General features: G+C 37.0%; 1 protein-coding gene across 7 annotated transcripts in view; it reads left to right on the plus strand.

Annotated features, from left to right (window-relative positions):
• Window positions 1-12,205, plus strand: part of CCSER2 (coiled-coil serine rich protein 2) — a 196,388-nt gene that overhangs the window by 63,958 nt on the left and 120,225 nt on the right. The window contains exons 1-2 of one of the 7 annotated variants that reach the window (XM_047825699.1): window positions 6,233-6,270; window positions 8,869-8,930. The exons of 4 other annotated variants lie outside the window; for them this stretch is intronic. The gene's annotated coding sequence lies outside the window, so the exon portion shown is untranslated. Of the gene's footprint in view, window positions 1-6,189; window positions 6,271-8,868; window positions 8,931-12,205 lie in introns of those variants that run through there. 2 more of the 7 variants (XM_047825701.1, XM_047825700.1) reach the window with 2 other exon arrangements.

A 12,205-nucleotide genomic window follows, 5' to 3' on the forward strand; every position in this document is an offset into this window, starting at 1 on the left:
AAGATTTCTATTGTTCCTCATATTCACCGCACTTGCTATTATCTGACTAAAATTTTAGCCAGTCTGGTGAGTATGGAAGTGTATGTCATGTAATTTGCATTTATATTATTATTTATCATTTTTCCCATATATTTCCTGGCTGTTTGGTTTCATTTTATGTGAATTACTTAGTTACTTTGCTGATTTTTCTGTTGTGTTCCTTTGCCTTGTTCTTACTGATAAAGGAAATTTTATGTTGTCTGACTTTAATTCTTGTTAAATGTATCACAGTGTCTCAGCCAGTGGCTTTTAACTTTGTTTTTTGTGCCTTTTACTATTTCTAGTTTTAAATTTTCATGAAATTGAATTTAGCAGTTCTTTCTTTATGGTTTTTACCGTGCCTCTGTGTGTGTGTGTGTGTGTGTGTGTGTGTGTGTGTGTGTGTCTGTGTGTCTGTGTAAGACATTCTTTCCCATCCTAGGACCATACGGGTATTTTGCATATTGAGAGGCACTATAGCACAGTGAATAAGAGCCAGGGCTCTGGAACAAGCTAAATTAAAAATCTCATTTCTGTCATGTATTAGCTGTGGATCCTTGGATTCTCTATGTTCACTCCTTTTTTTATAAAATGGAGATAATAATAGTACCTACCTCTCAGGCTGATTTTAGGAACGACATGCCTAAATAGTGTGGTAGCCATGTGATACTGGTAGTTGAGTATTTTGAGTATCATCTCTGACTGTCTCATGTGGTTGCTGTAAACATTAAATAAGGTCATACATATACTTAGTGCCAGGAATATAGCAAGAGCTCAGTACATGTTAGCTATTTATTATTTTATTATCTTCTAGTTATTTTAATTGTTCCACATTTAAGACTTTGCTCCATTTGAAGTTGGTATGAGGCATAATAATTTATCCTTATTAATACATCTTCATAATATACTTGGGGTACTGTGGAGAAAAAGGTTGATGGGGCTCCTGGGTGGCTCAGTCAGTTAAGCAGCCAACTCTTGGTTTTGACTCAGGTCATGATCTCAGGGTTCTTGAGTTCAAGCCTCACCTTGGGCTCTGCACTTACAGCATGGAGCCTGCTTCAGATCTTTTGTTTCCCTTGCTCTACCCCTCCCCAACTCATTCCCCCCCCTCTCTCTGTTTCCCTCTCCCTCTCTCTCAAATAAATGTTAAAAAAAAAAAGTTGGGGGGGTTAACATTGTAGCCCTAATACTGCCTATCCTTAGAAAGGCAGGCTGTTTCCTTAAACAGTTTCCTACAGTGATAAAAATCTTTCCCTAAATAAAAGTGGCTCATTGTACCTGAAGTGTTTGTACAAATAATGTAGTTTATACTGGACACTTGCTTTTGTTCAGAGATTCTGGAGTTGTATACATGCTGGGCAGAGGATGCCCATGTGACCAACTCCCAATTTTAATCACCTCATTTCTTAGGAACACTCATAATAGACAACACATACATACATTTATTTATTTATTTATTTATTTATTTATTTATTTATTTAAGTTTATTTATTTTGAAAGAAAGACAAGCAGGGGAGGGACAAGATGGGGAGGGGGAGAGGGAGAGAATCCCAAGCAAGCTCTACGCTGCCACACAGAGCTGAACTCTCGTGAGTTCTCAAACTCATGAACCAAGAGATCATGACCTGAGTCAAAACCAAGAGTTGGATGCTTAACCAACTGAGCCACCCAGACACCCCTAGACAACTCTTTTAATTTGTTGTCACAACTTTTGGACATTGAGAAATTAAGCACATCCTGTGTGACTGCACTGGGAGAGGACTTTTTCCTTCAACTTTGCCCCATGTTTGCTTCTTTTGTATTGCATCCTTTTTCTAGAACACATCTTAGCTGTGAATATGACTATATGCTATGTCCTGTGGATCCTCATGAATCATCTAACCTGGGGGTGGTATTGAGGACTCCGACACAGCTACTGATTCAAAGTTATTTTTGTTGACTGAATGACCGTATATATGTGTATATATATATATTTTTTTGAAGTATAATTAGTATAGTGTTATAGTAGTTTCAGGTGTGCAATATGATGGTTCAGCAATTCCATACATTACTCAGTGCTCATCAAGGTAACTGTACTCTTAATTCCCTTCATCTGTTTTACCCATTCCCCTACCCATCTGGCAACCACCAATTTGTTCTTGTATTGAAGAGTCTGTTTTTTTAATTTGTCTCTTTCTTTCTTTGTTCATTCATTTATTTTGTTTCTTAAATATCACATGAGTGAAACCATATGGTATTTGTCTTTCTCTGACTTATTTCACTTAGCACTGTACCCACTAGTTCCATCCATGTTGTTGCAAATGGCAAGTCTTCATTCTTTTTTATGGCTAATATATATTATATCTTAATCCATTCATCTATGGATGGATACTAGGGTTGCTTCCATATCTTGACTGTTGTAAATAGATAAGTTTGTATTGTTTTAAGCTATTAAACTTTGTGGTAATTTGTTACAACAAGAACAAACTAATACACCTATATATTTATAAATGTGTTTTTCATTAAAGTCAATCTGATTACAAAACAACAATAAAAGTCAGAATGCCTAACATCCTTAATGAGACTCTTTTAAAGAATAATAATTATGTAGTTCTTCTTGCTATAAATGCACAACAAAGATGGTATTATATGTGCTATATTTTTTCCAAATAAATAATATTTTCCCTCTTTCAAACAATTTTCCAGTAGATGCCTCTTGAATCTTTAGGATTGAACTGATCTCACATTCTTATAAATCCTTCCAACATAAGACGCTGCACTTTCCTCATTGATTATAATTAATTTCACTGACCATTGTGATAATATAATTCACATTTCCTAAAAATCGGACTAGTTCACATCAAACTTTGAAATTAGCCACTGTTTGAAAAATGAAGCTTTTAGCTCTTTGGATACTTCTAGACCCAAGCATCCATATTAATCATATAAAATAATACATATCCCATAAAATTTACTACAAAAAGAAGGATTTTGGGGGGCACCTGGGTGACTCAAGTCGACTAAGCGTCCAGCTTCAACTCAGGTCATGATCTCAAAGTTCAGGAGTTCAAGCCCTACGTTGCCCTCTGCACTGACACTGTGGAGCCTGCTTTGGATTCTTCATCTCCCTCTCTCTCTGCCCCTCCCCCACTTGTTCTCTCTCTTTCTTTCTCTCTCTGTCTCAAAAATTTAAAAAGAAGCATTTGTCATGATTTTTATGAATTTTTTGTCATTCGCTTTGATAATACAGCAGATACATGTACAGGTCTGGGGATGTTTATACCACACCTTTATTATTAAGATTAAGATGTCCAAGAAAGCATCTTCCTTCAAATTGGCAGGTAGAATTGGGGGTGGAGGAGTGAGGCATGAGGAGTCAGAGACTGAGCAAAGTAACAAAGGCACACATAAGGAGGGACAGTGAACATGGGGAATTAGAACCCAAGTAATATGAAAAGAGCATCCATGCACAGGTTGGCCTAGCATACCAGTCTTACTGAAGAATGCCTTTTTTGAAAATCAAAACATTCAGATTAATTGCTTCTCCTCTTGTCTCTGCATAGACTAGAAGAATGAAAGGGGAAAGGCTAATATATGGTTGGATCGTTAATTTGTTCAGCATGTGTTTTAAATTTCCATTCTGTGCTTCTGTACTCTAATTACTGAGAAATATATATGAGTAAAGAGACAGTTGCTGCCTGAGTAAAAACTCATGATCCAGATTAAGAGAGGAGATATACTTAATTCTGACTGTTAAAGGAGTATTCCATGTTTGCTTTCAACTAATACATGCTAACCCATTTTGAGTTCAGAGTTTGGGGACATTGGTGTGGCATTTCAACAAAAGCTTCTTTATGAGTTTAAAATGAAAAGAGAACAGTTTTATTTTTTTGCATTTGTTTAATTTCTGCCTCCTGTTTCTTTGGGATATAGTATTAGGGGCCAGCAAGCTGTAGCCTGCAGGCTGCCAGTGTGTTTTTGTCAATAAAGCTTTATTGGAACACAACCATGCCCTTTATGTATAGTCTTTGGCTGCTTTCATGCTGCTGTGGCAGGAATGAATAGTTGCAACAGAGACTGTATTTGCCCACAAATTAAAATATTTACTATTTCGTCGTTAAAAAAAGTTTGCTGACTCTTGCATTAGAATACTACAAATAATTTTAAAGGTTCAGAAATTAATTTTTCAAGCTAAATGTAAGTCTGTGTAAACTCTTTTAGGCATTCACTTTTCTTTTTGTTCTCATTCGTAGTACCATTTTTTTCTCTGGCCACCAGTCATCTATCAATCCATTCAGTATATTTGACTGACTGTTATGTGCAAGATATTGAGGATACATTGATCAAGGCAGCTACAGCTTTTGTTTTAGTGGTGTTTGTGTTTTAATGAGGCAGATGTCATTGAAATATTTAGTGAGCTCATTAACTATCTTCAGGTAATAAGAGGGGAAAGTGCTGCAGAGGAGAATTACTAAGTATGAAAGTATGTTATTGGAAAACCTGGTCTAGTGTGGGTGTTAGGTAAGGCATTTTTTGGAAATGATATTTGAGCTAAGTTGTCCTAGGGTAAAAAGGGTATAATAGTTGCAAGAATGTTATGTGTTTTAGTAAACAGCATATGGGAAGGCCTTAAGGCAGGAAGGGATTATGGAATATTTGAGGAACCAAGAGAAGGCTAGTATAGCTTGAGCAGTGACACAGAAGGGTGGAGTGGCAGGAGAGGATGCTGTGAGTATAGAGCTTTTATAGAGTTCAGAGGATTTGGATGTTTGTCCTAAAAATTGAAAGGGAATTGTTGGAGGATTTTAAGCCTGAAAGGGACATTACTCAATTTACATTTACATTAAAAAAGTGCTCTGTATGGGGGTGCCTTGGTGGCTCAGTTGGTTGAGCGATTTCAGCTTAGGTCATGAACTCACAGTTCATGGGTTTGAGCCCAGAGTCAGGTTCTGGGCTAACAGCTCAGAGCCTGGAGCCTGCTTCGGATTCTGTGTCTCCCTCTCTCTCTCTGCCCCTCCCCAGCTTGCGCATGTGTGCGCACGCTCTCTCTCTCAATAATAAAAAAAAGTTGCAAAAAATTAAAAAAGAAGGCTCTGTATAAAGATTGAATTAGAAAGGAACAAGGCAAGATGCTGGAAGCTACTACTGTTTCCTGAAGGATGCTAGTGGCTTGGGCTAAAGTGGTGGCAGAGTGAAGATTAGAGGTGTGGGTGATTTTGAAAACAGGTTTAGAGGGTACACTTGACAAAATTCCATTACTTGCTGACTGTAGAGAAGTCAGGTGTCACCTTCTTACTATTAGAAGCTATGACTGAGGAGTGCCTGGGTGGCTCAGTCAGTTAAGCTTCTGACATTGGCTCAGGTCATGATCTGATATGGGTTGAGCCCTGCATTGGTCTCTGTGCTGACAGCTGAGTCTGGAGCCTGCTTCGGATTCTGTGTCTCCCTCGCTCTCTTCCCCTCCCCCACTCACTCTCTGTCTCTCTGTCTCTCTGTCTCTCTCTCTCTCTCTCCCAAAAATAAGCATTAAAAAAAAAAAAACTAAAAAAATTGCGTTAAAAAAAGTTATGACTGATACTGTTGGTTCTATTCATTCTGCCAAAATCATCCTAAATTGCTGGTTTAATTTGGTATTTGTTGTTTTTCTCATTCCTTGTAGTGTCAAGTCTAAACTCCTTTGTGGAGTGTTGTCATCTTATACTGGTCTGTCTGGTTGCCTTTTTTTTCCCCCTTAATGTTTATTTGTTTATTTAATTTGAGAGAGCGCACATGTGCATGTGGGGGAGGGGCAGATAGGGAGAGAGAGAGAATCCCACGCAGGCTCCACACTGAGCACAGACCCAGTGTGGGGCTTGATCTCATGACCGTGAGATCATGACCTGAGCCCAAATAAAGAGTTGGACACTTAACCGACTGAGCCACCCAGACACCTTGCCTGATTGCTTTTAATCTACTACTACTTATTTTAAATATACGTGATATTTCATTATCTCTCTTATCACCTCTTTTAGGTTTCTGTCACTAAGTAAGGGTTTAATATATACTTGTTGAAATGTGTGTTATGATTTAATTTGAGATAAACAGAAAACTTAGTTACCGTTTAATACTATTCAGTACTTTTCCTTTTACATTGTGACATAACCTATTTACAAAGTAAGTTTCTAAGGTACCACGTGTCATAATAGCAAGGTGCAAGGAACTAAAAAGGTGACATTAGCATGGATGTCATAGTGGAGGGACAGCTTTCAGAAAGTTGAGACCGTCTTAATATAGGTAATTGAAAACCTCAAACTGATATTGATACATTCAGCTATGCTGTGGTACAGAATACAGAACTTGAACACATAGAAGGATCTAATCCAACTCAGTTATTTTTTTGTTTTGTTTTGTTTTGTTTTTTACAGATAAGGGGACAAAATAAGATGAAACTAAATTTTGTTTAATTAATTTTTTTCCCCAAACTAGTGAATCTTCTACATGCATTTGATTATTATTATAAGTTCTTTTGGCCTGTTAATGTAACTTTTATGTATGAAAAAAAGTTTAAATTTATCAAATATAACTGGTAACCCTTTAAACATAATATTTTTCTCCACTCTATATATTTTATTATAGACTATTATAATAGGAAGTTTAATTTAGTAATTATTTACTTAGCTTCTACTATGTTCCAGGCATACTGTTAAGTGCTGAAGATACTGATATGGATAAGGTTGTCTTTGTTCTTGATGAATACAAAGACTAGTATGGTTGGCAGATATACTATAAATAAATTATCATAGTGTAATTTTATGCATGATATGATTAGTATGCATGTGGTCTCAAAATAATGCAGAAGGGAGGTTTAACTGTGTGTGTGTGTGTGTGTGTGTGTGTGTGTGTGTTCAGAAGGTTTCGAAGAGGAAGTGACATCTGAGTTGTTTCAAAAAATGAATACAAAGTTAACCAATTGGCCAAGGAAGAGAGAGGATGAGCATTCATTTTAGGCATAGGAAACAGCATAATAAACTCCATTTTATGTAATATGCAGTAAGTCTAATACTCAGCCATTATTGGCACTCACTGATGCACTGGAAATGGACTGGTTTAAAGAAAGAAAATTGAATCTCAAAGAAGGAAATTCAGACCACTGAAGGATTTGGGATCATTAAATACATTCATTTTTCCATCATTCAACAAGAGCACTACACTAAATCACCAATGCATTTTGGCATTTCAATTTATTAAACATTGTTATGATTTTGTTAAATCAACATTTGTTAAGTAGAGCCCCAGGATGCTGGATAGTGAGCAGAGATAGAGAAGTTTACTACTCACAGGCCTTGGAAGAAGTATATCCCCTTCCCAAGGGGCCACACAGGAAGGTTAAAGGCAGGATACAAACAGAAAGAGTGATGATCTAGGTATGCCTTTTTAGGGTATGTGGGTGGAGTGTTTTGGGGTTCCTAGGCCAAGGTGGATTGTCCAGTCAGACTATAAAAGCAAGGGTTTTGGTAAGCTTCACAGCGATTTTACCCGAGGGCCCCCAGGGGAAGGTGTTGAAGGCAAGGTACTTACATTTACTTGTAACTGTGGGCTCTCATCTAGGGCTTACATTTGCGCAAGGGATTAGTGTCAATTTAAGACCCTCTCAGGCACCTTGGCCAAAAAATGTATGCTGAGGCAGCAATGTGATGGAGTAGCTCAGCTAAACTTTCAACAAACATACATGTTAACTGAAATCTGCCACCCACCATTATAACCAATGTGGCTAAAATTATTCATCTAAAACCTGTAAAAGCTAAAGTAAATTTAAGAAGGTTTAAGTCAAGTCAAGCAGAACTTGACTTGGACTTTTTGCTGAAGTCCACAACGTATTACAAGGCTGGCAGGGCAGAGAGAGTTTACCTACATTGACTGGAAGTTCCATACAAGATCACACACTGACTCTTCTCTCCTTCCTTTTCAGCTGCTATTGTGCTTATGTGTTGGGCTTTCTCTGTTTCAGCCCACTGGGAAGTACTGCAGAAAGGAGGGAACAGATACTTACACAATAAACTTTGCAGGCAATAGGAATAGAGTTGGGTTTAAAACAGAAGAAGCAAATAAGTCTAATTACAAAATTTAGGGGCGCCTGGGTGGCGCAGTCGGGTAAGCGTCCGACTTCAGCCAGGTCACGATCTCGCGGTCTGTGAGTTCGAGCCCCGCGTCAGGCTCTGGGCTGATGGCTCGGAGCCTGGAGCCTGTTTCCGATTCTGTGTCTCCCTCTCTCTCTCTGCCCCTACCCCGTTCATGCTCTGTCTCTCTCTGTCCCAAAAATAAAGAAACGTTGAAAAAAAATTAAAAAAAAACAAACAAACAAAATTTAAAGAGACAATGTACTGTATTTGCTTTCTCTTGCTGTTGTAACAAATTAGCACAAACCTACTGTCTTAAAACAACACTCGTTTATTATAGTTCTGTAGGTTAGAAGTCAGACACAGGTCTCAGTGGGATGAAATCAAGGTGTCAGCAGGGCTGTATTCATTTTGGAGGCTCTAGGGAAGAATCCATTTCTTTACCTTTTCCAGTTTTAAGCAGCTGCCCTTGAATCATGCCCTCCTCCCTTCCTCCATCTTTAAAGCCAGCAACGCTGCATCTCTTTGACCATTCTTCCTCTGCCTCTCTCCTGCCTCTCTCTTGTACTCTAAGGAGTGATTACACTGGACCCACCTCGATAATCCAGGATAAAATCCCTATTTTAAGGTCAGCTGATTGGCAGTCATAATTCCCCCGGCAACCTTAATTCCTCTTTTGCCGTGTAACCTAACCTATTCACAGGTATTATTCCAGGCATTATTTTCTTTATCAAGAAGATACTTCATTTCTCTGGAATTTCTATTTTTATTGCAGTAGAATTCTTCAAGTATGTTGTGACAATCATAATCTCAGCATGGAGATCTCAAAATGAAACAGTGAGTAGTCCTTTCTTCCTCTGGAGCTCTTAGATTTGGAAATTTATATACTGTGTTTATTTTTTTTAAGGTATTCCTGGGTATTAAAATGTGTTTATGTTTGTTCCTGGGAAGAATGGAGGAAAATCTAAGATCATCATTTCATGAGACCAAAAGAGAAATAGCGAGCTATAGTTGAAGTCTTCTCTTTTTATTTACATAATTCACAGAGAATACAATGATGAACAGTTATTTATTTATTTAAGCATAGGGTATTCTTTGTAAAGAATTTATGTAGACATGTTAATAGAGTTCTGTTCTCTTGGTCTGGGAACCATCTCTATAGTAAGGGAATTTCTTCTGTAAAATGCATGCATTGTAGGGATATTTTATAAGCTTATTTAAACTTGGTCACTCTCATCACATCTGGCCATTTATTTGAGTTTTCTTTACAGTTAGACTAACTGCCTTAGCCTTTATTTCAGGAAGAGTCTTGTAGCAAAACTACATCTGAAATTTCTCTGAGCAGGGATTTTTCAATGTCATGATGGAAGTGAGAGACAAGGAAGAACACTGATTAGAAGTTACTGGGGCACCTGGATGGTTCAGTGTGTTGAGTGTTCAACTTCAGCTCAGGTTGCATCTGACTCTGTGCTGACATCTTAGAGCCTGGAGCCAGCTTTGGATTCTGTTATCTCCCTCTCTCTGCCCCTCCCCTGCTCGCACTCTGTTTCTCTGTCTCTCTCTCTCTCTCAAAAATAAACATTAAAAAAAAAAGTTAATGGAGCAGAATGTTAGTCTGGATTTATTTATTTTCACTCACTAAATATGTTTGGGTCTCTGCAAGATAATAATTATAAACAAGAATTTTTGAAGCATTCTTAAATGGGGAGTTTGATCCATTATCCTTTTCAAATCTGAATTTTTTTTTTTATCACCTCCATTGTTTCTGTGCCCTTTTCCTAGAGTTCGAATGATTGGTTATTATTTGTCACATGAGTTTATGCGCTTTTCTCTATTTTCCTATTTCTGTTCATTTTTTAATTTTTTTAACCTTTTTTTTTTCCTGGAGTCTGTTTTCTGGCCCCCTTTTTTTCTTATGTTTATTTATTTATTTTGAGAGAGAGAGAGGGATAAGAAGAGAGAGGGAGAAAGAGAATTCCAAGCAGCCTCTGCGCTGTCAACTCAGAGCCAACACAAGGCTCAAACTCATAAACCGTGAGATCATGACCTGAGCTGAAATTAAGAATCAGATGTTTAACTGACTGAGCCACCCAGGCACCCCTGGCCCTTACCGTTTCTAGATCAGGCAATTACTTAATTTTTTATAAAAAATTTCAGACATACTCAAACCTGATGAGAAGAGTAAGGGGGCTCACTATATCAGTTATTCAACTTAAAGAATGTTCAAAATCATGGCCTTTTCCCATTTATAACCCTATTCATCCACTCCTCTCCTCCAAATGGGCTTAATTTAAGTGAGTCTTAGACATCATCATGATTTGTGTGATTTATGTGATATAATATAAAATTATATTAATATAATTTTTAGAATGGTATTAACATATATGTAAGTGTATACTTGTACATTTATGTGTAGATATTTCTGTATTCTTACTAATTAGTTATTTCTGAATGTTTTACTAAGATAAGTATTCTTGTTCAGACATAGCTAAATTTCACTATTGTTCCTCTAAAAAAATGAACAATCACTTCTTATGATTAAAATCCCAGTAAATGTTCAGTCTTTGGTAAACTTGAGTTGTAGATTTAAAAATTATTGCAAAGATAATAGAGTTCCTGTGTATCCTACATCCAGTTTCCTCTATTATTAGCAAATCACTATATTATTAGTATATTTGTCATATTAATGAACCAATATTTCTATCTTATTATTTAGAGTCCATATTATTTAGATATTCTCAGTTTTCCCCTTCTTTTTCTGTTATAGAATTCTGTCCAGGATACTGTCTTACAATTAGTAGTCCTGTCTCCTTAGACTCCTCTAGGTTGTGACAGTGTCTCAGACTTTCCTTGTTTTTGATGGCCTGGACAGTTTTGAGGAATACTACTAGGCGAATGTTTTGTAGAATGTTTCCCAAATGGGATTTGTCTCATGTTTTCCTTATGATTAGACTGGGGAAATACGTTTTTGGACAAAAGGCCACAGAGTTAAAAAATGCATTCTTATCATATCATTGCAAAGATGCATACTGTCAATATGACTTAACCATTGTTGCTGTTGACCATGGTTACCTGACTTGAGATAGTGTTTTTCAGGTTTATCCACAGTAAAGTTGTTCTTTTCTTCTCTCTTTCCATAGTGTAGTCTTTGGGAAACATCACTTTGGGCAGTCTACACTTATGGAGTAGCTAGTTATGCTCTACCTCCATAAGGGTGGAGTTTGTCTGTGTAAATTATTTGGATTTCTACTGCAGGATGGAAAGGGATTTGTCTTTTCTTCCTCATGTATTTATTTATTTATTTAGTCATTTCTTTATATCAGTGTGGACTTATATATTTTATACTTTTGGTTCTAATTCATACCCCTATCATTGTATTTTTTGTTATTTTGTTTTGAGTACCTTTTTTTGTTTGTTTTAAGCTTTCTAGCACTACAAGATGCCCCAACCTCATCTTGTATATTTCCTGCCTCAGTCTTAGAATCAGCCCTTTTCTCCAAAGAACCTTCGTTTCTAATTGGAGAATTGTATTAGAAACCAAAATTTGCATGTGAGGTGTGTGGCAACCAGGGTTTTGGTTCTGGATTTTGTCAGCTGAAAGCAGAGATGTGTGTGTGTGTACTAACCTGTGTATATACACCTATCTATAAATATTTCTGTATGTTAACATTCGTATTTTGAGCTAAATATGAGTTCACAAATTGATATGTCCAATTCTAACCCATTACCTTGTGCATAGTTCTTGCTTCTACCCCTTGTTTGTTTGTAACCCCCACTCCAACAGGGAGAAAGGTGCTTACCCTCAGCCATCCATGTATGTAATTGTTCAGTTCCAGTACACATGTATAGTCCTATCAGAATTGTTACTTTGTACTCCGACAGGAAACACCTTTATTAACTAGTGCTTATAGAATTTCTTAGCCTTTAGTCTTAAGACTCCTTTCATTTCTGAAGTTACTTAGGTCAGCACCTTGTACCACTCATCCCTTTCAGTGAGGTGGTTTCATATATTTTTAATACATTTAGACTTCTGTCACATTCTGCACTCCCTCCAGGGACCCTTATTTCCTAAAATATTTTTTAAATTTGCATACATTAAGGTTTACTCCTTG

The sequence above is a fragment of the Prionailurus viverrinus genome, chromosome D2 (assembly GCF_022837055.1).
Source record: "Prionailurus viverrinus isolate Anna chromosome D2, UM_Priviv_1.0, whole genome shotgun sequence".
Classification (NCBI taxonomy): domain Eukaryota; kingdom Metazoa; phylum Chordata; class Mammalia; order Carnivora; family Felidae; genus Prionailurus; species Prionailurus viverrinus.